The sequence below is a fragment of the Bactrocera oleae genome, chromosome 3, assembly GCF_042242935.1.
Source record: "Bactrocera oleae isolate idBacOlea1 chromosome 3, idBacOlea1, whole genome shotgun sequence".
Lineage (NCBI taxonomy): Eukaryota > Metazoa > Arthropoda > Insecta > Diptera > Tephritidae > Bactrocera > Bactrocera oleae.
The window spans coordinates 93,308,244-93,334,258 of record NC_091537.1 but is presented as its reverse complement, the minus strand read 5'-3'; the positions used below and the strand labels follow the sequence as shown (position 1 = coordinate 93,334,258).

Sequence of the window (26,015 nt, the reverse complement as noted above, 5' to 3'; positions counted from 1 at the left end):
AGTATGGATCGAAAAAATTGTGAAAATGCGAGAAAATAATTTTTGACAATTTTTGAAAGTTCTACTATTAATCTTGAACTCTGCGATTTCGTCTTCTAAAAACGAGGCACAATTATGGCTTGAACTTCAAATACAACATAAAATATTTCAAGACTTTTCAAAGAGAACTTAGTTTCTGAGACTATTGAGTATTTTCATAAATAGAAATATTATTTTGTGAATAAACGGTCTTACCTATTATTACTTAGAAATCTTTTCTAAGTTGTCAGAGTATCACAAAGAACTTATGTTCATTATTGTAAAAAATATTTGGATTTTTTTAAAGTTCAAACGTCGCTCAGTGGAAAGAGGTATGGGAAAGTGAAGAAAATACCACCATTTTTAGGCACAATATTTTCTAAAGGTTTAAATTTCAGCCTTCACTCCTTCATTTAGTTGGTTTTCACTGAAAATTCATCATTTATTTCAAAATAATCTCGAGCAATCTATATTCATCCATTTATATCCTTTTTAGTTATTCCAGAAGTGAATTTCTTAACAAAAAAATAGATAATTTCATAAAACTCGGCTAAAATAAAAATTAAAAGAATGAGAAGTAGTGCAAAACAACAACAAAAACATAATAAACTGCTAGCAGTTGTTTTTCACAAGCCAATGACATCTGGAAACAAGCATTTATGTAATTTGCCATAAATGCATGTGCACGCCAAAAAACTAGGTTAGTTAATACAAACTCATTTCATCGGAGTATAAGTGGGTCTGTCTGCTCGAAGTAAAAACTAAGACAGACTTTGCACAAACTTGCACTGGAGCTGGTTGCACTGACGCACAGAATTTTGCCATAAATACATAGTTAGTGTTTATAACAACAAATGTACACCTGCAAAGTGTTACAGAAACGGACATGGGCGCATGTATGTGTACCAATTTTTAAGCGACAAAACAAAAAATCAAAAAAAAAAAAAAAAAATTTGATCTCAGCTACTTGCACATGTAATTTAACGATTGCAAAACCGCACTGAAATCATCAATTAAAAAATAATGAAAAAGAGTTATAAAATTCTATGAACTTGCTCTGCGCATGCGCAGCATACTGTGTGCACTATTTGCCACAAAACACAGCATTTCAAAAGCTCTATAAAAATATAAGTGCTTATATCTATCTTTATATAAATATATACAAAACTAGGTATATAGCTATATATATATATATACAAGTAAAGATATATATGTTTATCCGCTTGGCATTTGTAAAATTAGCTAAGCTTTGCTCCACTTACATACATATCTTTATCTAAGCACTTAAGTCGCCGTAATTATTCTCTTAATGGCACTAAGTCGTTAATTGAGTTCAATGTTTTTAATTTGTGCTTTAAGTGTATTGTGGGATTGATTTTTTCAAAACATATTTCTTTGTCTAAGAATATTTTTTACAATTTGTTTCGAGCTCTATACGCGGTTAAATATTCTCAGTCCATTGTTGTGGCGCATTTCGGCATATATATTTTACATATATTTTTTCTATTTATTGGTTTGTTTTTCATTTAGAATTAATTTTCTAATTTTTCGATTAACTTCAAATAAGTCCACGTATGTAAGTGTGTGCAAGCAATTTATATTAAAAAATATTCCGATAATTTGTTGCAAGGCTTTTGATTAATTTAGTTTTTTATTTTTTGAATTATTGAAAGAGTTTAAAAAAATGGAACTAATTTAATTCTTTTATTTATTTTTGTCTTCTTTCTTGTCGTGTTTGCGCTGGTGTATGTCATTCTTCCAGTTGAATGATTGCACCACTTTTTGGGAAGCACCGCTGGCTATATAAGTATGGAACACAAATTGAAACTAACTAGTTTTACATTTCAAACAAAATATTCTAGAAGTTTCAAAGTTATATCACTTTCAAAATTATTTTTGGTTGTTTTTACTTATTAAGCAAAAGCTGTCAGTCAGATCTGTTTTGATCATGTAGTTGACGGTAGAACTTGATTTCGAAAAAATAATATTAATAAATTTCTATTTATGCGAAATTTATGCTACGAGTTTGATTTGCAGTTGCAATAAGTAAAATAATTTAATATGCTAATTGACTACTTAAATTTAGATATAAAACTGCATGCAAGATTTTAGTAGTGTTTTTAGTAGCTTTACTACCTGCTGACGTATATTATTATAAAATAGATAATCAGGTTATTATCATTTGCTGTTTTACCAATTTTAGATACAAAAAAAAATTTATAAAAATATATAAGATAAAATAGCACAATATACATATTATAACAAGTAATGAACCACATAAATATTACGTAAATATTAGAAAAACAATTTTGTTATGGATTTAAAATTTAAGTTTTTTTCAACAGTCGTCGTCACAAGCAGGGTTACGAATAATGCAATACAAAAACAATTAAGTTAAAATTAAAAAAAGTTTTTTTTAGTTTTATTAGTTCGAAAATATTAATTAAAAAATAATTTTAAAATTTCTAACCCCTATTACGGGAGTTCAATCACCGAACGTTTAGTTTTATGGCAGCTAGGAAAAAAGGACGTTTGTTAAATTTCAGATCGATAACTCAAAAACTAAGGGGCTAGTAGATATATATACACACATACACACACGGACAGACGGACATGGCTAAATCGACTCAGCCTGATCACTTATGTATATATTTTCCGGGTGTTACAAACTTCGTTGTTCAGGGTATAAAAATGTTTAATTTATAATTAAAGAAAAAAAGATTGGATTTTTGAATTCTAAATTATTTCATACTAACTTATGCTTCGAGTACTTCGAGTTCTACTATTAAGGTTATCTTACAAAAAGGGAAGCTCATTTTTAATAAAATATCAACATAGTCTAATACTTTTTCAACATTTAATTACTTTTAAGTATTGTTTCTCATTTAGAAATATGTGAATCTTATGTTTTTATCCCTTTTCATTATTACTTGTCTGAATTAGATTGCTTTATAAGAATCTAGCTAACGACCAAGTTCGTCACTTAAGTCTTATATTGTCTCTGCTTTGCCAACAAACTACAAAGTTCATAAATAATATATTATGTCAACCTTTTTATCCCTTTTCATTCCAGCTTTTCATATGAAAAATAATATTTATATTTGTTACTCCAATTTTTAATATTATATATAATATTTTATCAATTTTTAATTTCAATTTTCAAAAAAATCAAATTTCTAATTATTAACTCCGATTTTCGGATTAAAAATCATATAATAAATAATAAAATTTTAATCCAAAATTTTGTAATTAAAAAATTCGCAATCCTGCTTCTAAGTTTATTGCTGCCATGAAAAGCTTTTAACTTTCAGAAAATCCTTACGTCATTCGGAAACGGTCTAAAAGATTTTAAGACCGAAACAAAGGAGCAACTCGTAAAAATATTGATATCCATTTTTATGTTTTTGGTTTTGTCTCGCATGAAAACATACCCCAAACAGTTCTTAAGAATGCTGCTGAATTAACTTGACTATATGAAAATGCGATTCGGTCCAATTACGAAGACTTGACAATTGTGGTAACAATAATTTAAAATTCTATTCATGTCAAACATTAACCTTAAATCATAAGCTATAAACCGGTTACTTTATTTGTTCATATATGAACTCGAAACTTTCCATACAAAAGAAAAAAAGAAATCATAAATAAATGGGGGAAAAACAATCTTCAAGTTCAAGTTCAGCTAAGCTAGAGAAATTCACATCACAAATAAGCTGCGAAAACCAAAGTGATGGGAGAAAATAAAAACAACAGACAAACAGACGGAGGTGCGAGCAAACCAAGCAAGAGCAAGCGTAAAAACCGAAGCTTGTGACTCATCCAAACAGGTGGCTAAATAATAGCACATCAAAACGGCGGCAAAGATAAGCAAAAATCAATAAAGGTTACGAGTTCAATTAAGCGCTTAAAACAAACATACCATATGCATATATTTCTTGCAGCTTTCGCACACCGTGACGTACTTGTATAAAATTGACGTAACATTCTTCAGATAGGTTTTTTTTTTACATATTTGCGCATAAATCTTAGACGGCAGAAAGTGCGCGTTGAGCAAACACAGCTGGTGCACAAAACACACGGCATTCATATTAGTTGTTGTTATAGTAGATGCTGCTAAATGTCTTTCGCTCACACGGCGGCTGATGAGCACTCGAAGTGTGAATGAAGATGCCGCGGATGTTGGCGCTAATGAAGCTATCAATGTTTACATTAAAAGTGATGTGCAATTGAAGACCAAGTGCGTTGCTTGTACGGTAGTGCGTGTGTGCGTGTGATGCGTGTAATACGTGTCTTTATAGATCGTGGTAAACATGTGTTTCGCTAGTTTCGGTGAATGTGAGCGTCTGTTGCACTAATATTAAATTGATTATGGCGTTAAACTTAGAAACTTGCTAATTGACATGGCAATGATGAATGGAGGAGCAAAAATGGAAGGCGGATGGATTTGGCAAATATAATGTGTTTGTCTGACTAAGATTTATATAAACGTACTTTTTACTGGAAATTATTATTTATAGTTGTAAAATTGTTGCGGGTTTGCAATGAAGCTCAAGTCATTCATTAAGAAATTTTTTGTTTTCTGAATTGAAAAATATTTGGCGTATTCAAAAAAAATCTTCACATTTTTGCTTTATTTGTAGGAAAAATTTAACATGCTCAATGACAGAAAATTATTTTCGTATATTTGTTTAAATCTGAAAACTAAAAATCGTGAGTAAATTGCCTCAATTCGCAACAAAATAGAACTCGTTTTATAAACATTTTTTCATTTGGGGAAATACCTTTAATACTCTTCTGTGATTGAAGTTTTCTCAAGTTAAGTTTTTGAATATGAAATTTGAGTTTAAAATCAATAAAAAACGAACTAGTCTAGCGAATATAAATACTACATTGATTCTTTATTTATTGTACGAACTAACTCAGGTTAACTAAAGCGCACATTCTAGTGGCTAATATGATTGTACTTCCTCTGATTTAAAGTTAATTCAATAATCTATAACTTTGAATAGCAGAAAACTATTTTTATAAACTATTAATTTAGTTTGTATTGATGTTATTACTTGTTTGAAACACATTGCTCTATCCAAGTTCGTCGCCTAAGTCTAATGCTTTGCCTAGAAACCACACAGAACATTAACGCTTGCCAAAAATGGTAAAAAAAGAGAAATAAATACACAAATTTAAACCTTCAAAATGTTTTCCTAACATATAATTATTAACGAAAATTGCTACAATTTAGAAGTAATGAAGCGTGGAAATGACAGCAGCGCCGCATATGTCATGGTCAACTCTTGCAACAACTATTTCACCAGCATAATATAGTAACAATGGAAGAAAATTACTTGATATTTGGCGCAAATTTTCGTCTTGTCATCGTGCTTGGCGAGAAAAACGGTGCAAAGTTCCAGCTCATTTGCCTTTTGCTTCCCTGCTGGAGGCAATTATTATGTGTTATGTAATTTCCGCTGCAATTTGCCGGTTCTATGGAATTCTCGGTATGGTTTCCGTAGCTTATGTACAATTTTGCATACATATGTCTCACACACACACACACACGCATTCTTACAGCCAATCACTTGTCACCAACGCTTTTCGACACATAACAACAAATCCGCATAACATTACAAGTAGCATGACAGATTGTGATTACAACATTGCTGCATAGTCCATCGGTAAGGTCACCAAGTGGCTTGTAGCGATATTCGCGACAAACAACAACTAACAAACAGTTACATTTGTCAAATTGCTCTCCTTGTAATTTTGTTTCTGCTGTGGCAAGCTGACCTTCGACATTTGCTTTGAATGCCTTTATTTTTGCTGTTGTACTTCTGCGTTTGTCAGCACTTTTGTTGTCAGCGGTTTTTAATTTGGCTTTTATTTTGCGCTATTATCTAAATATATATATGCGCATTATTACATTAAGTTTAAGTAATTTTGAAATTTTAACTGTAATTTTTGTGTGAAAAAATAAGAGAAGAGAGGAACGATCTTCTTCTTTGCAATAAGATTTGCTATTTCTTGTGTATAAATTTTCAGAAGGCATTCTTTCCGCTTAGAAGCTAATAGGAATTGGTATTGAATTATGTATAACATAATTTGTTTTCTTTATAAAAAATTATTATTTAATCTTTCTTTTTAGAAATTTCTTAGTGGACTTTTTTAAAGGGCACACCTAGTTTAAATTTTTGAAAAAAGTTATTTCTTATTCCTTACATATTTCGACAGTCTATACCTTTAAAAATACCATACAAAAATTTTAAACGAATATTTCAAATATTTGCTGAGTTATAGGCTTCTAAAATGTACCCATTTAGTTCAAATAGTGTTTTTCTCTAAACTACATTTTTCAAACTTGTTTGGGTGATTGTTCGGAGATCAAATTCTTCTATGTTCTGTAATAGCTTCTCATACAATGGCCTATAAGTTATTTTGATCTGATCAAAAATGGAATGTTGGCAGGACAAACAAAGATTTTTTTTTAGATTTTATTCACGGAGAAAGCAGGAATCAGTCAGTAGTGGAGGACTATTTTGTAGTGATGTCGATGATCGCGTGCAACTATTTTTGTTTTATTCAAAATTTTGTTTTATGTGTCAGCTCTTGAAAACGTTTTCCAAACTCAGAGTGTATTCTTGCTACGAATACGTTTGATTAGCCATTTAGTGCCATTTCGAAACCTGTAGAAACCATTTCTTCTACACCAATTCGGAAAAGAAGCTCTGCTGAGCACCTGGCATTACTGTAAGCGCCAATTATATACAAACAGATGTGGCAAACAATTAAATATCAATGTCTCTTCAACTTTTCAGCTACCTTCACACTGATCTACTTAAAAGTTTCATTAATATTATTCACTCAAATATTATAGTTTACGGCATTTATTTTCGCATTTGCATTAGTCACTGCTCCATGCTACTGCTCTAGAAACAAGTACCTCGACACCCATAATCTCACGCCCCCTTTGAACGAGTAATACACACTAAATAGATTGTTACTTCGGCTTCACCGCTATTAATCATTTCCTGCGATTAAGCTTAATTTTGCAGATGTTGCTTTTAAGTACCGCTTCTGCTTTTGCTTTTGCGCTCAAAATAGTTTTTCTTGGCTGCGTTTTGCCATTGTTCAGCTAAAAGACATTTGACCTTTAACACTGTGTAAAATGCTTAAATGTGGTTTGCGGTCTCTGCCATTTGTGAACTGACTAGTCGTTAACTTTTCCACTCTGTTGTTGTTTTAATTTTTTTTTTGAGCTTTTTGTTGGTGTAAAGATGTGCCAAAACGTTGTCTCACCGCTTCTTTGACGATACTCCGCATTCGATAATTCACTCTGAGCGTGTGGGTGTCGCATTTGCTGCTTTAGGAAGCTAGTTTAGTCGCCAATATATGTTAGTTGCTTAAATTTGTTGTTATTTTTGCCGTAAAAGAAGCTCTTTTTGTTGCTTACCAAAGGCAGCGTTTAACTTTTGTATTATGGGCTGAATGATTTTAGCTTGAAATTAACAAAAGTGGGTCATTATCATAACAAACACAAATAAAATGAATAAATATCACAAATAAATATCAGTGGAACATATCTTGGCTTGTATATCGTGGCAAAAATGATCAAGTAAAGTTTTCGATATTTTTCTCTAAAGATTTTTAAATTTTATATACAAGACTGTTTACTATTCTCTGAGAACCTGTCACAAACAATCAAGATGGGTAAAGTCTATTTACTGATCTAAAGACTATATTTGAATCTAGAAATTCAAAACTCGAGGTTATGTGACAAATGGAAATTGTGAGAAGCCTTTAACTTTCCTTCTATATAATACATTCTTATGTTAGGAATAAAATCAGATTTTAAGAATAGTTTGCCTAAAAACAAATGACATAACTGGAACTGAATGAGGTTTTTGATAATAATTTTGGTTATCTTAACACCAGGGTTGCCAGGGGTGTATTAACAAAAAATCGAATTAACATAAACTTTTTTTTTTTGATTTTCTCATTAAAAATTGAAAATTTTATTTTAACATTAAAAATTAATTTCTACTTCCAACATGGGAATAAAAAATTCAGATTACAGTTTTTAAAAATTTCGTGACCCTGTTTAATACTTGCTTTTTAGCGAATATACAGAACCTTTAGACTAGTATGGGTAAGCTGTATGAAGGAAGGCGAGGTGGAATCATCTTGTCACTTCCGTCTCTATTGCCCAGGCCGCGATTTAAATATGCCGGTAGTGTGTTTACCTTTGGCGAACCTAACGAAGTTGCTGGGACTGATATTAGCCACCTTAATAAATTTGTGGTAAGCACAAAACGATCGTCGATCGATGAGAATCTGTTGATCTACCGTTTAGAAGTTTTTGGTTAACACAAAGGACGAGTTTCTGTCCAAGTGAGATTCATCGATTTTGGATCAAACCCACGATCTAACCTAACCTAACAAGCAAATAAACATTTCCATGTGAACCGTGCGTTTGGAGAACGGTGTAGGAATGGCGACACCCACTAGTGCTACCACTGACAGCTTATTAAGCGCTGCCAGCTACGCCCGAATCGGCGGAAATCTGAGGGCAAGCCCAAAGCAACATCTGCAGTTGCTCAAAAATAGCTACAACAACAATATAAGCCAACACGCTAATGACAATATGCTTTATGATGTTGTCAACGTTACCACGCAAAAGCAAAGCAAAACAAACAAAAGAATACTAAATACACAGAATTAGCAGCGCATTGCATTGAAAGTGGCACAATTCCCACCGAAAAGCAACAGTTTGGCGGCAACGGTGCTTTGGTGTGATTATTAAAAGGCACTTTGTTGTTATTGCCGCTGCCATTTCAGCAGACAATGCTAATTTGCGGGCGCTACAAACGCTACAGCTGGAGCGGCCAGCATCACTGTTGCCACAAGAAAAAATGGAAATAAACAAAAACAAAAATAATAGCGCTCGTTCATAGCTAGAAAATATGGCAAACGCTTTTGATTTATTCGCTATTGTTTTAGTATTTCATTTTTATGTAGCTGACTTGCTACTGCCGTTGTTGTTGTTGGCGCTTGTTTGTGCACGAAGCGTTCGGTAAATTCTCAGCATTCACACATGCAGACCAACAACAGCGCTAGAAAAGACTGTGACAAAAATGCATGCAAAGCTGGGGGAGGGAAATGGTGGCAAACAAAACTAGTAAGCCAGTTGTGTAACACTAAAAGCAAAGCACAAAAATAAAAGTTTAAAAATACAATATTTAGCGCTTTCGACCTGTGCTTGAGCTGCGGAAACACCCTCTGCAACAGCGAAACCAGTTCAGCGCCGACCGCGGCTTACATTCAAAGTTCGATTCCGTGTTGCAGATAGTTTTCTTCATTGTTACCTACAAGCGCGTTTACTTTTTTCTTGTGTCTTAGAATAATTAGTCACCTCGAGTTCGACTTCTATTCTGGTTTTGCGCGCAAATATTTACATAAGCTCCATATAATACACCGGTGTGCATAATGTGTGCAGTAGCTGTATTGCAACATTGCACTTTCCGTGCAACGAGAGTTTCAAGGTGGTTGCGTTTCGGGGCGCGCACTTTTCGGTTGACACACTTGTTGTTGGTGAACACGGCTGCTTAGCCGAACGACCGCGCGTCCAACAGCGACCGGTTGCTGGCGCGAATGTCAAAAGGCAAAACAAAATCTAAATTTAGATTTTCATTCACTCAAGCTCCTTTTGGTCTACAAGTGCGAATATATATGTATATGTTGTAGGTGTGTGTGTGTGTCGGTTCATTCTTTCGATTGTTCATTCATGTTTGGTTGTCGTGTGGCTTTTCGTGGTATTGAGAAATCAATCTTGGGGGCAAAACGTGCAAATCAGTTACAATAGATTAAGGCACACACACATACATACATATGTTTAATGGCGTGTAATATTAGGGAGAACTTCGCGATCGAAGTGGATTTTAAAGCTTAAATGAGTTGTGTTATAAAGTTGATACATCGAACTGATATTTATTGTAAAACAATGACTTAGTTGGTTAGCAATGAGCATTTAAAATTAATTTCAATAGCAAGCATATAGATTTTGAGATTTTAGAGCACCAAAAAAATTAGAAGAGTATTATTTGCGTGAGGTTAAAGAGTTGTAGATTGAAAAAAGTGACTCTACCTATGATATAAAGCGGTTGAATCTAAAATTATTGTGATATTTCGAAACCTATAAGATTTGAATACCGATTTATCATATACGAAAAATTATAAAGTGTGAAAATTCCAAAAAAATTTAAATACTGTTTTTTTGTTTTTGTTATTTCGGTACATTAAAAAAACGAGATTATGATTTTAAATGAATTTTTCAAATATTGTATGAATTACAGTCTTCTAAAATCTTGCCGCTCAGTGCAATTAGTTCATTCAACTCTGTCAGTTCATATTTAAACGCGTTTTCCTCAAAATTAGATTTTTCAAATTGGCGGCAGTTGTAACTTAAAAACAAATCATCTTAACGCCTTGATTTTTTCCATTAATATGTATAAAATTCTTCGTACAATGACTTTTCAGTTTTTCGTATGTATAAAAAAAGTAATTTCAGTGGGAAAAACTCATATCAAAAATCATCTCATTATTGATAAAATTTTAAATTTTTTTAAAGTCTGCGATTTTGTCAAATTTTTATTTTTTTTAACGATCGAAGTTCATTGTATGGTAGTAGTTCATAAATGTTCATTTTAATTTTTTTTGTTTTCAACCACGTATATATATTTACATACATATGTTTTTATATATTGTATTACTCCGTACAATGACTTTTCCGTTTTTCGTTTGTATGAAATGTTTTTTAGCGGGGAAAAAATCAATTAATTAATCAAGTCTGCCATTTTGTTAAATTTTAATTTTTCAATCATCAAAGGTCCCTATATAGGCAATAGTTTACATATTTTTTTATTATTTTGTTTTTATTTTGTTTTCAACTATGGTAAAAGCCGCAAACATTGCAACAACTTGGGAGCCTTATTTAGTAACTTGGGCTTTGGTAAAAGCTAAATTTTATTTTATTGAAATTCTGTGCATTTCTTTACTATATGTACTTAAATATACTCACAAAGATTTAAAACATTTTATGCAGTAGTTTTCACTTAAAAAAATTCCACAATTCACCTCTCTTTAGGCGATCACACTAGGTGTGTGCTTTAATAGAAGTATAAATAAAGTATTTACATAAAAGAAAAGTTAATATTTAAATAAAATAAGTAACTAAGCATCTGTTAAGGTTATTGATTGATTATAAGCGCTATAATAGTTATTATTTTTAAAAATTTTTTCTATTGTTGAATTTTCAAAAGTTTGCAAAGTCAAGGTCAAATTTTATATAATTTTGAGTTATACAGTCGATTTCTCATTGAGCTTGAGCTCTTGGCAAATGAAACAACAATACGGGTATTTCTCTTGACGGCAGCGCAGATTTGCAATGTTTGCTTGACAATAGGCTTGTTTAGCATAAACTTTGTAATGCAAATTTTCATAAAAAGACAACAGGTTGCTGATTAAAATATTAAAGTTCGCAAAATAACAGACTTATTTCTCAATAAGCGAATATTGTAGAACAAACAAAATGTAATTTGAAGTAGGAAGTGTTTTTATATAAAAGAAATTTGGTAGCAAAAAAAAAAAAAAATAATGATAATAAAGTAAAATAGAATTTTATTTTATTATTAAACATTTTTTTTAAATATTGTAAGCCACTGAACGTTTTCATGGATTAAAATAAATATTGCCTTACTTGTATCTAAAGCCACTACCCGGTAACGGTGACATTTGTAACACTTATATTGAAAACTTTTAGTTTGAAACATAAACATTTTCTGCAATTTTTTTTATTTTTTTTATTAAAAAAATTAATATCCATGCAGTCATATAAACAAAAAAGAATTAATTAAGAACTAACTAATATAATATAATATATAGTCCAGCTTGTTGGCAACTAAAAAACCCACAGTAACTCCCACTTGCCATACAATTATAAAACCAATAACATTTAATATATTCTTTATGCAAAAACTTTTGTAAATAAACTGAATATAATGCTTTTTGCATAACAAACAACAAATAAAAATATATAAAAAGGCAAAAAGCAAAAGGCTGCTTTAGAAACATATGGCAATTTGAAAGTGCAACATGACCCGTTGGCATAACCGATCCGCCATTCGTCACGTCGGCGGTCTAAATTTGTCCACAACAAGTTAATAATTTTTGTTGGTGGTTTTTAATGCGCACACATGTGATTTCTGCGCTTAATTCGTGCAGTTCTAAAACTCAGCTCAAATTTAAGCGTGAAATAAAATAAAAAGGCTTAGAACTGCAAAAAGCAAAATATATACTAAAAATACAACCAAAATCTCTACAAATCTTCATTAACCGAATATGCACAAAATTAATTGTATCAGATTCCAAAACCAATAACAACGGAAACAACGCGCTCCTACCATTGTAGTCTTCGTTTGATATATGAGAAGAAGTTGCGGTCTTAAGTGTTTTGTTTGCAATCACAATCATCAAAATTGAAAGGCAAATTTGTGCATCACAAGGGTGCAGAAATATTTCTGAGAACAATCAACTGTTGATGTCATTGTATTTCTGTTGCAGAGCGAGTTATGAAAATGCATATTGACACTTTACATGCTGAATCCCACGAGAAATTTGCATAATCAAATAACGCTAGAGGCTAATGACATTTGTTGTTAATAGAGCAAGTAATTTTTAATAAATGCAGTTGGTTTTTGCTTTTGTAAAACGCTTACCTTCCTTTGTGTTGCAAGATGCTGAACTTGAACTTGGTGGCCGACCACTCCTATTTGCATCACACACGGTGAGTAAGTAAGTGGTGTTAATAGTTTTCAAACAAAAAAAATATTTCTAATAATAACTGCAACCTTTAATTGACGCTTTTGTGCGTAGTGAGCTACGATTACATGAACAACATGCAACAATGAAGCTGAACCCAAAAAAATTGCCGAAATAATAGAAAACTTGTAGTTCATGAAAACCACAATGCTCTATAATAAAAACCACTACTCAAAAAAAAAAAAATTAAAATAAAAATTACAAAAAATATATTAATAAAAAGAAAAATCAAAAACAAAACCACGAAATATTTTTCTAATCAAGCAACAGCTTTTAACAGTGTGCATTCAAGCATTGTCTTTTATTTTCCGTCAACCAATGCAACTCTGCTGGGCAGCAATTTACACAAAAGAAATAAAAAAGATTTTTTTGTGGCTAAAAAACAAAAGAAATGTAGACAATGGGTGCGTTGAAGGGAACAACAACTTGCACGACCTTGACCTTCAACTTTCCCCCTGCCGCTTCTTCAGCCGCATTACAAGCCACATTTTTTTCTTAATAAGCGCTAACTGTTGACTGTACGCACTCTTACTGCCATCTGCAATGCCACGCTGTGAGCGCTTCACCTTCGCACGGCTCTCGTGCTGCCGGGGTGTGTAATATTAATGACTATAAAATGTAATTGCAAGTACTTTATTTATATCACGAAAATATACTTTTTTAATGTACCTTGAATGCGTGTTAGTTAAATTGAATGGTTAATTGTAATTGCTTGAAGGTCATCTAAGTAAATCAGTTATATTAAATAATCGAAACAATTTTTCTTATAAGTTCAAATCGTGGTGTGATCCGAATTTTAGCTATTATGTATTAATAAAATATAAAATTTGACTATAAGATATTGACTTAAAAAATCCGCACTACAAGTAACTTACCATAATATATTTTTTTGGAGGGTGATTTCTGTTCACTCAATTCAACGGCAATTATTGTCACGAGATGAACATTTTCAAAATGTTTGATAAAACCGAATTTTATAGCACTGAAAATCCTACAGAATCTACTCTAAGACGAACTCAATAGGTTATACGAGCAGACTACTTTAAACTAATATAAAACCCGACTTGTCAGCCGACTGCTGATTTTCCATGCATAAAACTTGTGTTTTTTATGCTTTTATGACCTATGAGATGTTAAGTTATATATATTTAACAGAACTCATACCAAAAATCTTATAAAAAAAAATAACTCAAGAGAAAATTGTTCTAACATAACAGTTTACAGTTATATGTGGATGTATAAACTCTTAAAAATAATATTGTCTTTTGTTATTACACCCTGAACAGGGTATATTAAGTTAATACAAAGTTTATGACATTCATTAGCGATCAGCGTGACGAGTTGAGTCGCTCGTTTGGCAGAACCAACGATAGCAGACCACTATAGCTTATTGTTGCTGTACAAACTGACCTATCAAAATAGAGATTAAGACTTTTGCAAAAGATGTTTTTCCTATTGAGGCAACCTTAATTTTTTTGAGTCTGTAGTCCAAGCTACGAGAAAATTTGTTCCAAAAGACAACGTAGTGTGAATGGAATTAATATTTACTAGCGGATCACTCCATTTGGCATCCCATTTGGGAGAAGAGGACCTTATATAGACGATGAGATGTGAACATTGAACTTTTTATATTATTATATTTGCTTCTTAGGGAGGCAACTGGACGTGTGGGTCGCGTTGCACTTTATTTCATGACATCGACTCAACTTCGTTATCCCAATGACGCCTACATCGCATATTATGTTGCAGCTTAGCCAAGCGGGTAGTCGCTCACCACGCTACTGAGAACTGATTAGTAGAGATATTTAACTTTTTTGAAAATATAAAGTAGCTTATGTTCACCGGAGAGAGTGTAGCTTCCCAATGGTGAAATAATTTTTGAAATCCGTCAGGTAGTTTCGTAGCCTATTCAATTCAAAAAATCAAATCTTTCATTTATAATATTAGCATAGATTAACATCTTCTCTCTATAACTCCTGTTATTCAACGACTAATAACTTAATCCAATATATTTTCGATTGTTACATGTGAAATATTTTCCATATGAGCGCAGCGCCTTTCACTAACCATTGCGTTGTTGTATTCAACTGCGCCACCAGGACGCCAAACACAAATGTCTAAAATAAATGCGCGCCAAGAAATTATGTAGATTACGGTTCCTCCATATGTAATTTCCATACACACATTGCATCACATGTCTGCGGCTGCAAAGAAAACTCACACACGTCACTCCGCCACTCGCACGAAAGGAAAGCCACTTTTTACCGTAAGCCACAACGCGCGGGTGGCAAGTCGGGCATCATTAAAATTTGTCTGCGCTGTTGATTATGGCCATATTAAAGTATAGCAAGAGGCTGAATCAGTGCAGCAAATCTGAAAAAAAAACAACAAGAAAATGCAAAATCGCAGACAATGGCAATAAATTGTTGCAACAATATCAGTGATTTGACTAGCTAGTAGGTGCAAGATGGAGGCTGGAAAACTCGCATGCGAATTTGGGCTGCATGTATGCGCGAATCCATACACTCCCACACACTAGCAGATTGGTAACACTTGCGATATTATATAATACAATAAAGCTTATGCCATAATTGCTGAAAAAATTGCTGATCACAACTGCAGAAATTGGAATAAGTGGCGGAGAATATGGACAAATATGTTTGTTGAGGGAGGAAAAAACTCAAACCGAAAAGTGTTGCTTTAAATGGCGCATTACCAGCTAATTTGACAACAACAACAATTGCGGCAAATAATTCTACTGCCTTTGCAATAACGGTTATTAAGCAAATGCAACAACAAAGCGCATATTACAACAACTCTCAATCGTTTTAAAGCTGGTTTCTATAAAATCGAACAAGAAATATCGAAGGTTTTTCAACTTTGACTCACTGCCTCACTGCCTCACTTATTATGCAGTTATTTATAAAAAAATAAACAACAAACAACAAAATTGGCAACAAAATTGGGCGTACTGCTGGCAGTTCAAAAGTGCAGTCACGTTTCGTGTCCGCAAATTTTAATGAGCCAAAGTAGCGGCGATAAAGTGCCGGGGGTAGGAAATAAAAAAAAAACTTAAGGAAAAATTTGGGAAAATATTTAAAGGAAAATACATGAATGAGAGTTTGGAGAATTTTTATTTTAGAACGAGATATCATTGCGTGGCAAAAAGATCAGAAAGCTAATAAATTCAGAACCATATAAATAAAGCCGGATACAAAAAGAAACTTGATGTTTGGGTGCCACACTAGTTAACGAACTGATTGAAAGTGATTTAAAGTCAGTCACTTCCGACAACGCCAAATGAAAACGGTCGTGGTCGAATCGAGCCGAGCGGGCGCAAAACGTAGCTAAGCCAGGTTTCATGAATAGTAAGGTTTTGCTATGTGTTTGGTGGGTCTTGCAGGGAATAAGCTACTACGAGCTGTTTCCACACGACCGAACTTATAATTCGGACCTGCCCTGTCAACAATTGGACCGTTTAAACTACAGAAGTGGCCAACTTTGTTCCACCGGGACAAAGTCAGGTCACACACAGCGATAGTGACACGCCAGAAGCTGCAGTAGATTGGTTGGAAGATTCCTAATCATCCACCTTATAATTCGGGCCTGTTACCAAGTGATTACTACATACCTATCTCTGTTTATGGTGAATGATTTTGCTGGTGAGTAATTCGCCTCGTGAGAAGGAACTGGACTGTGCAGTTTTTTTGCCAACGGGATTTCTATTAGAGTGGCATGATTAACCTACCATTTAAATGGCCACGGATCATTCTAACGATTCTAAATAGAACCTTCAATTTAATGAAAAAGTAATGTATGTTTTTACCAGATTGCGCATCTTTTGTTGATATCGAAGCTTCAAAGAACCCTGCATATTTTCCTTACTTGAAAAACGCAGCAAAAAACAATTTTTTTTTAAGTACAGCGGTTAAAAAACTGTTGCCAATAATTTATTGCTGCTAACACGAAACTAAAGTGACAGCAATAAATTAAGATTTATATGTCAATTAAAACCAAAAATGCCATTATGCACTAAGTTTGAAGAACAATAAAATATGTGGCTTGGTATTTTAATTTGCAAAGCCGCTGTGTTGCTGTTAAGCAAAATGCCGTTATGGCCTTTAGTAGGAAGCAATAGCTTAACTGCATAAGCGTATATACTAAAAGTTAGCCTGTCAGAGGCTTCCAGCTGCAGCAATTCGTTATAAACCCACCAGCTGTTAATCCAAAACTCGCACTTTGGCAGCAAATTCAAATACAGTTAGCATAACAGTAGCGGTGGTGGCGGTAACAGCTCAATAAATAATATGGCTGACAGGAATTCGCAATATTTTAATTTCCCATTAAACGTTTTTTGATCGAAATCAATTGCTGCTGTTGCAATTTGTTCTTTTATTGTTTATTGTCTATGTGCTATAATATTTCACACTGCTGTCGTGCGGAACAAGAATTAAAAAGCACTAAAAAGTGTAACTGAGTGGTGGGAAATATTTATAGTCCACACTTATGCCCAAATCTTAAGCATTTCCTGTAGTATGTTTTTATATTAGTGCGTACTGCACCTACTAACTTGAAGTTTAGTTCAATAATTAACAGTTACTTCTGTATATATGCGAACTAGTCCTTCAGTGTTTCAGATATCGATCGGAAATTTTGCACACGTCCCTCTTCCACAAGAAGCTGCTCATTTATCGAAATCGCCGATATCGAATCACTATAGCGTATTGCTGCCATACAAACTGAACAATCGGGATCAAATTTTTGTATGGAAAATTTTTTTATTTGACATGATATCCTCACGAAATTCGGTACAGATTATTCTTCAAGACAACGCTACAAATTCCGAACATATTGTTCAGATCTGACTATTATAACATATATCTGCCATACAAACTGTCCGACTAAAACTAACAAAAAAAATATTTATACCCTTTTATGCTATAAGAAGAGCGCCTGTGTAGGGTATAGTGTAGTCGTCGATTTTTTTTGTTTTCTATGTGGATTAGCTCACTGCTGTAGGCTTATTTCTGAATAGCTAATACTATATTTTCACAGTTGCAAGGAAGTCCGAAAAGAAGTAATGTCTTATACCTATGTACGCCTTCAAGCTCTGATTAAAATATCAAATGTGCCTCCACTTTTTCCAATAATAAAGTGATTAACTCGCTTCTTAGCTGAAATGCGCTTTCAAAATCCATCATGCGTAAATGTTATTTATTGCATGCATATATTTATGTGCACATTTTACTGTCTGTATATATGTCTGTATGTGTATGTGTGCGTGTGTCTGTGCGCTTGCATAATGCTCGTCAAGTACGAATACAATAAGAAATGTTGCAATAAATTCCAAAGAATTTTCATATCTCAATTTGATTCATACCAACTCTATATGTGTGAGTGTGCGTGTGTGTGTGTGTTGAGTTTCACTGGACGATTGCAAAATTTTCGGAATTTAGTTACAAGGAAAAACCGAAATAATAAACAATAGCACATTTTTATAGCGCAGAAATATGCGTTGAAAACAAAAATCAAAAACAACAACAACAACAAAAAAAAATATAGAAATAAATAGCAATAAAACTAGCAAAACACAGGCCGCCAAGCAAATAGCTCATGAAGTAATTGTCGTGCATGCCCCTCCGAGCGGCAATTAATATTTATTGCGACTGTGCAAAATTCCCTTAGCCGCGCGGTGCAGATGACAGTGTTTTTGTGTTGTTGTTGCAGCTAATTAAAAGCTATAATGTAAACAGCAGGCAGCGGCAGCAACAACAACTAACACTGATCTTATTGCTGCTACAAATATGCTACATTTGCTCGTATGTGTGTGTGTGTGTGTAAAATACGTTGTGTTGGTGTGTTTGTGTGTGTACGCCTGACATGCTGACAATCTGCAACAAATAAAGTTGGCGATATTACATAATCTCAATCGTCAAGTATGTCTGTGAGTGCTCGCATTGGTGGCCATATGAAATGTTGGGTATGCACTCGTATGTATGTGTATATGTGTGTGTGTCTGTTGTGCTTTGTGAAAAAGTCACAAGACTAGAGCGCTCGCAGCGTTGCAGTCACCAAAGTGGAAAAGTCAGCCAACTAACAACGCTATGTATGTCTGCGAAATTACCCCTGCCCCCCCCCTCGGTGTAGTACGCAGCTGTTAATCGCTTGTTCGGAGCGGCGCTGGGTTGCAACATCGCTTTGCCGCAGAGACGAACCGTGGCTAACTAGAAGTAGTAAGAAGGCAAATGCGAGAAGAAGCGGCGCTAGAAAGATTATATGTATCTATGTATACATACGTATGTAGCTACAGCAAATTCGCTCTAATGAAGGTACCGAATAGCAATAAAAAACACGAAAACAACCCAAAAGCTTTGAACGACCTGAGCATTAAAGCAAATATAAATAAGACTAAAACAACGCCGTCGAAATGTTGCATACTTGTATATAAAAATATAGACAAGTTGAAATAAAACAACAAAAAAATAAATAATAATAAAAATATAAAACAACAACAAAATTTCTTGTTATATATCTGGTAATAGCGAAACGCTGTTTTGAAGGTCGCCGTGGCATATTTTGCACCCAATCTTCACAGTAATGCTAAATTCAAAATCGTAGGTGGTTGACAAATTATTAGCAAATAAATTTTAAGTTGTTTATGTATTTTCTTTTTAATAGTAAATTGATTTAAATAGTTTTATTTTGAATGAAAATGAATGTTTAACGCAAACTTATATAAAATATCATGAGATATTATGAGAAAATGGTGACGCACCTTTTTTAGATGATCAGATAAAAATGAGGTAGCCTTCCCCTTAACAGTTCCCTGTAGTAGAGGCTAAATTGACAGTAGTAGTTCACAGAAGCATATAGTAGTAGTTGCAAAGCTGCCAGTGTCAAATTCTGCGTACATTTTTGTCGTGAAATAGCAGCTATATTATAAATGATGTCAACAGTTTGGGCCTAACACCTATAAGTCTCTCTGTTTGTCAGATGCATTCTAGTCCTAACTTATAAATGCGAAGCGGATTGTATCCAATTTTCCAATAAGTCAATCTTATGTCTGCCTTAAGGGGTTATATCCACTTGTGAACTGTGAAAAACTCAATTTTTTTTGTTTTGTACCGAATTTTTATATATTTAAAAACTTTTTCCGAAATTTTGACTGATGTTTCGATTATAACCTATTCATATATTGTAATATTAAATGTGTTTGGTTTTTGGATATGGATAATTTTATGACAGAAAATTTTTTCTCACTGCCAGATAACTTTTGCGAAGGCCTTTCTGGAGATTGGCTGCAACAACATGAAAATCCAAATTTTTAAAAAATGCGATTTCGATTGCTTAAGTGTAAATGAACATTATTTTATTGATTTATTAAATGAAGCGCCTCTTCAAGGAAGGATCACGAAAAATGGGCTGTTTCTGACTTGCAAATGCATATAGCCCCTTCAAATAAACTCAGAAGTTATTGTTGTTGTAGAATCAAAAAGCATTCCTCACATAATTACAGGGATGTTGCCGAGTGATAGCCTCTGGAAGAATAAAAATCAAGGTCCGTTACGATTACTTAGTTATTGTCGAGCGAAAGAAACACAGTGTTCGCCTTCCTTTTAAGTTGAATGCGGCTCAGAGCTACAAGGGTTGTTGTTTAAGTTTTAGAATTTAGCGTGTACCCTAACACAAATCTGAGGCTACTGCCGTAGAATTTACTTTATTGTGTCTGGTCATTGCGCGCTTGCAAAGTATCATCAGCAGCAACAACAACAATAAATATTACAAAATTCACTTTTATAGCACAACAAAACTGGCTGGCATTTTCGTACCTTTTAAGTGGCGCTACCATATGTTGCTTGGCTGGGGCATACGAGATAGCAAAAGAATTTGGTCACAAAATAATTGCAGCAGTTGCTCTAGTTGCCGGCCAACGCATATCGATTGCCGATCATTGCTGCAGCCAGCGCACCAGCAATAGCCTACAATAGCAATATAAATTACGCCAAACGCTGCAACGGGACTTCAGTACGGCAGCTAGCAGCGTCTGGTGTGTGAGACACTGCGCTGGAGCACTGCTTGCCACACACTCGTTGCCAGCGACAACTTACACTTGTTCATCGCTGCTGTGGTTAACCACAAGAGTTGCCGCTTCTCGAACATTTCTTGCAGCTAGACATTATGCCACTGCTGGTGGCGTTGTCGTTGTTGTTGCAGTTGTTCTCTTGTTTGCTTTAATACGCCAGATGACGAAATTCATCTTTGTTATGGTTGTCTAGTCGCCGCCGTTTTTTTATCGCTGCCTGCATTCGTTGCACCAATTTATCGGCGGTTGTGCATCATTGGTGTTCTGTTGTTGCGGTTGTAGTTGTTGTCGTCGTTAACAATAAACGTGTTGTTAGTTTTGTTGATTGCGGTCAGTTGTGTGCCGCCATTGCACCGTGGCACTCGAGCATTCAAGCAGGTGAATTGGTTTGACCGAACGCCATCAAAGTGGAAACTGAAGCGCCGCCGAAATGGCTTCTCCGCTAATATTTATGCTCCATTTGAACGGTAGTTATGGTTTGTTAAAAGTGCTTGTTTTTATGGATTTTGCTTTATTGAATGCCATTATTATCTGTTATTGATTTATGAGGTTGCCGCGGCCACATTGCAAACAGATTTGTGAAGGCTTTTTGTTGCAGTTGCAGTGCCAGTTTGGGAACCTCAATATGGTCAGCAAACCTCATTCGGGGCAGCTATGTAATAATAAGCATAGAATATAATATTACGTATGTATTTCAAAATTGGTGATTTTAAATGCTTAACTTTCGTTTGTTTGCATTTTGCCTCTTTCGCCTAATACAGCTGAGTATTATTGTCGGTGGACAGTTCAAGATTATTAGCATGCGATCGGGTGTAAGATCCATTGCAGAGCAGTAAAAGTTTTCACTGCATTCAACAGTGAAGTTTTTCCCTGACTCGAAGGTGTTTTTTTGTTAGATGCTGGCTAAATGATAGCTTATTTTGTATAAACACTTCAGTTTAAGGAAAGTGAACTCCAGTAGTGCAACTGATCGAGAGTGGATCCTTCATTTATGGAGCGTGCGTAAGAGATTAATATAATAATAGACTGCCTTATTTTCAGACTGAATGAGCGGAATATAATTATAGAAAGCAAATAAAAAAGTTCTCCATACAAGAGCTTTATTTTGATCGTTCACAAATTTCAGGAAAAACGTAACACAGTATATATTAAAGTTATTATTAAATGAAAAGAACCAGTGATTTTTTCTTAGCGGGTAACTAGCGACAATAGATCCAAATCGCGCTTCATATTGTTTGGCAGGTAATTTTCTTAGTGAAACAGCTCATTTGCTTAAAGATTACGGCGGCAGTGCTATTTTGGTTGCCAGAAAGCTGCTAAAAGTTTTTCATTGTAATCAATTTTAGTGTGAAGAAATACTTTAGAAATAATGTTGAAATACTTATTTTGAACGTAGTTTAAATACCCTATCATCTGTTGTTGGCAACATAAACATTTTTTTTCCTGATTATAGTAATTAAATATATAATAAAACTGATGGTCAGTCAGTTACTCATTCATTTAATTTGCAACATTGTAAGGCAGCACGCATGCGGCGAAATTAATTAAATTGAACAACTTCCTTGTTGTACATAAATTGCGCTTACCACAAACCGAATCAAAATTTAAAACAACTTAATAAATGGCAAAACCTTTGCACAATACACAGTTTGATTGCACTTACCGCCTCTGCGCATCTACATTTGTGCAACAGCGAGAAAAAGAGCGCGCGAGCAAAGAGAGCATTGCGCTAAAGAGAACTTAGTTTTCACTCCACACGCAAAAAGCCAAAAACAAAAGGCATTAAAGTGCAATCAATTGAAATGCCAAAGTACTTAGCAACCATACAACAGTAGCAACAACAGGCAATCGAACGCTATTAAACAGTTGCGCGTCGACAAATTGATGTGATCAGCCGAAGAGATGCCGTCTGCGCAATAAGCCAATTGGAAAAATTTATTGCTAACTCACAGCCATAACAACAGCAACAATGCGAATGCATAATTTTAGCAATGACGGTGGTATCCCATAGCAGCAAGCGCATTGTTGCAGGTAAGTGCTGCCATCATTTTTGCTGCTGCCGCACATATCTCGCCGCGTTTTCGCAAAAAGTTGCATAAGTTTTCAAGTCTGCGTCGACGGTATTTTTCCTTTTAGCCGTTGACGCATAGGCGCCATGCGCTGGAAAGCGGCGAGCAAGAGAGAGTGACTGCACGGGATTTGTGCGCTAGCGGGCTTGTTGCCTGTTGCATGCTGATGAGGCTTACTTTCGGTTGTGGCACACATTCATGCTGTTGCCATTTCATTGTTGATTGCCTGTATTTATCAGCTACTCAACTGCTCAGCCAAGCGTCATCTGATCGCTGTGTGTGCGTTTGCATGCAAGTTGGCTGCGTGCGTTTACTTGTAGTTGTTGTTGTGTCTGGTAAACTCAGTCAGTCGGTCAACTACCGAATCAGTGGGTTAATCAATGTGTCACAACGGACATTTTAATGAATTTGATGATGCGCGAATTGCAATCTGTTTTGGTTGTTGTTGCTGTAATTGTTGCATTGCCCGTTTACTTAATTGCCATTATCGCATAACTGCTGTGCTATTAAAATCTAATGTGGCCAGCATTCCTTGCCACATCAGAGCCACTCGTGAGGTGTTTATTAGCGAGCGAAGATTTTTTTTGTATTTTTCTTAGTTGTTGTAAATTTTTAGTTGCATTATTATTTGCTTATAGAAAATATTGACATACGAAGTTGCTTGCTAGATAATATTAAGGATATTTTTTGAAGAATTTTTTTCTCGAATTAAGCATATTTAGATTTACTTAGCTCATCACAAAATCCAAAAAATGAGTTTAGTGAAAGCTCAAAATTAATGGACTTGATAATTTTGCCACAATAACTATTATTGACCTTAAGAGAAAGCTTTATGGTGTAGGACAGGGCTTGTCCAAGCGAATAACTGTCTAAAAATGTATGTTTTGTTTTTTCAAAGGTTTTAATTAAATGCCTGCGTAATTCCTTATTTGACAAATACAGTAGCACTCATTAAGAATAAACATTTTGGTGTTTGGTTTAATGTCTGACCACAATTGGACTCACTTAAGTAATCATTAGGCTCGCTGATAACAAATAATAACTATTGACAACAACTCGTTGTACTTAATAAAATTTTGAAGTCAGTTTCTTCCTTGTCTACCCAATTTCTTGTATATTGGGACATTGGAAGTTTTCAAAGGCATACCAAGTCAGTGAATTTATAATGCAATGGTCCAACGCTTCATTATTCAAACTCCATATTCTGCCGAACCTCTTTAGTTTCCGAAGACGAAATCTTCTAATGGCCTCTCTAACGATACCTTTTCCACTGTCTCATACCGTGAACCGCCAAATGCTTACAAAAGGCGCTTCATTATTTGCATACTGCTTTGCTCTTGACATTTCCTGTAATCTTCTCGGTCTGTCAACTCCATTATGCAGGTGTGCGTCGTCACAAGACTGTGAGCAGTGAACATTTCAAGCATGTTACTACAGTTCGTCCTATTGAGTGCCAGTAGGAATTTCGTGTTTTTACCTTCCTTACTATCCTCCTGTCCAGATCGGCGTATAGAAAATGCATGGGCTTACCAATGTCAGTCACGTTTTGGGATGACAGCAGTACAAGACTCTTGGCAATCAGTAGAAGGCCGGTAGAGTGAAGTCGCTTATTCCTGGCGACACTCCCCACTGTTGTCCTTTTACTCAAGACATTTTTGGCCGATATGCGAAACAGGGCTAAGGCCTTGCTCAGCTGTCTATGTTGATGTTAACTCTAGAGTTAACTGCTGATGCATTATAGGCTAGCTCCCCGGCCGCCTTATTTTTAAATCTACGCAGTTTTCAGTGAAGATGTCTATAAGCGGCGGATTTAGTATTAATTCAAAGTCTGCCGTTATGCACAGAGCAGCGAGCCGCTAAAGGCATTCCATTGACTTTCGGTAAGTGGATTTCCGTATATCTGTCCATAACATTACAGCTACAGCTTACTAATGCTGTGTGGCATCGTGCATGAGAGACTGATAATCCAGGATGTGCCGAGCATCTATCTAAATACTATATGGCATTATTGGTCTTTCTTACTCTTTTTTTCATATTGTGCTCTCAAAGCGGTTAGCTGTCCAAGACTAATACAAGGTGCATATTTCTTCTATATTAGTCAATATGGAAAATTTTCTAAATCTAGCAGGCCTGTGACTTAAGTGTGTGATGACAAATTCGAATAATTTGTTTGGAAGCCTTCACCGTTTTTCCTTGACAGAACCACTATTACGTCTGAAGTAGTTATTGTGATTTATACAGCGTGATATTGTGATTTATGATAGCAACTTTATATTGGATAACAACTTTATATGCTTAATTTATTGTTCAGCAATGGGCTTAAGACGTAAAACATTTTAGGAGACAGGTGACCCTATCGCCAACTGGACTTAATACAAGAGTAAGAAGGAATAACAGACTAACTAGAAGCGTAGTTCTACATAAGAGAAAGCATACAGTTGCCCTAAACATCTGGTCGAGAGTAGAAAGAAAAACATAAGCGAACTTAAGACTGTTGTGTTCTAACTAAAAGAATAAGTATATTTTTTATGTTTATTTTGAAAAGTGTAAAGTAATTTCCATGAAAACAATACCAAATCAACCGAATTTTCAGACAACTCGGTCTAACAAGAAGCAGCTAACAACTAGTACGCTATACTGTTGAAACAAAATATTATCTTGCTAATATTTATGGACATTTTTGCTCGCTGCACTCAATTGCACTCTATTGTCCGTGCAAAAGTGGGGCTAACATTGATTAATGGCACGCAAGGCTCGTTGCCCAAGTCTTTTGTATTGATAATCACTTCTCACGTAACCGAAGCACAGGTGCATATATTACGCGAGCATCGAAGACAAATGCTCCTCAGCCACATGCTATGCGCGTTCCCGTTAGCAACAAGTTGCACGCTTTGGCTACTTTGTAGTTGTCGGCTGTACGGTGTTTGTGCAACATTGCACTTAGACCGACTGTGGTCAATTAAAATTGGAAATCATAT

The 26,015-nt window shown here is 34.6% G+C and overlaps 1 protein-coding gene and 1 long non-coding RNA gene across 3 annotated transcripts in view; one reads left to right on the top strand and one right to left on the bottom strand.

Annotated features, from left to right (window-relative positions):
* Ance-3 (angiotensin-converting enzyme Ance-3) overlaps nucleotides 1-26,015 on the top strand; it is a 98,623-nt gene that overhangs the window by 41,074 nt on the left and 31,534 nt on the right. The window lies entirely within an intron of this gene.
* On the bottom strand, nucleotides 13,136-13,681 carry LOC118680414 (uncharacterized). The gene is made up of 2 exons (XR_004975953.2): nucleotides 13,555-13,681; nucleotides 13,136-13,494 (listed from the first exon to the last, which is right to left on the bottom strand). It is a non-coding gene; the product is annotated as an uncharacterized lncRNA (long non-coding RNA).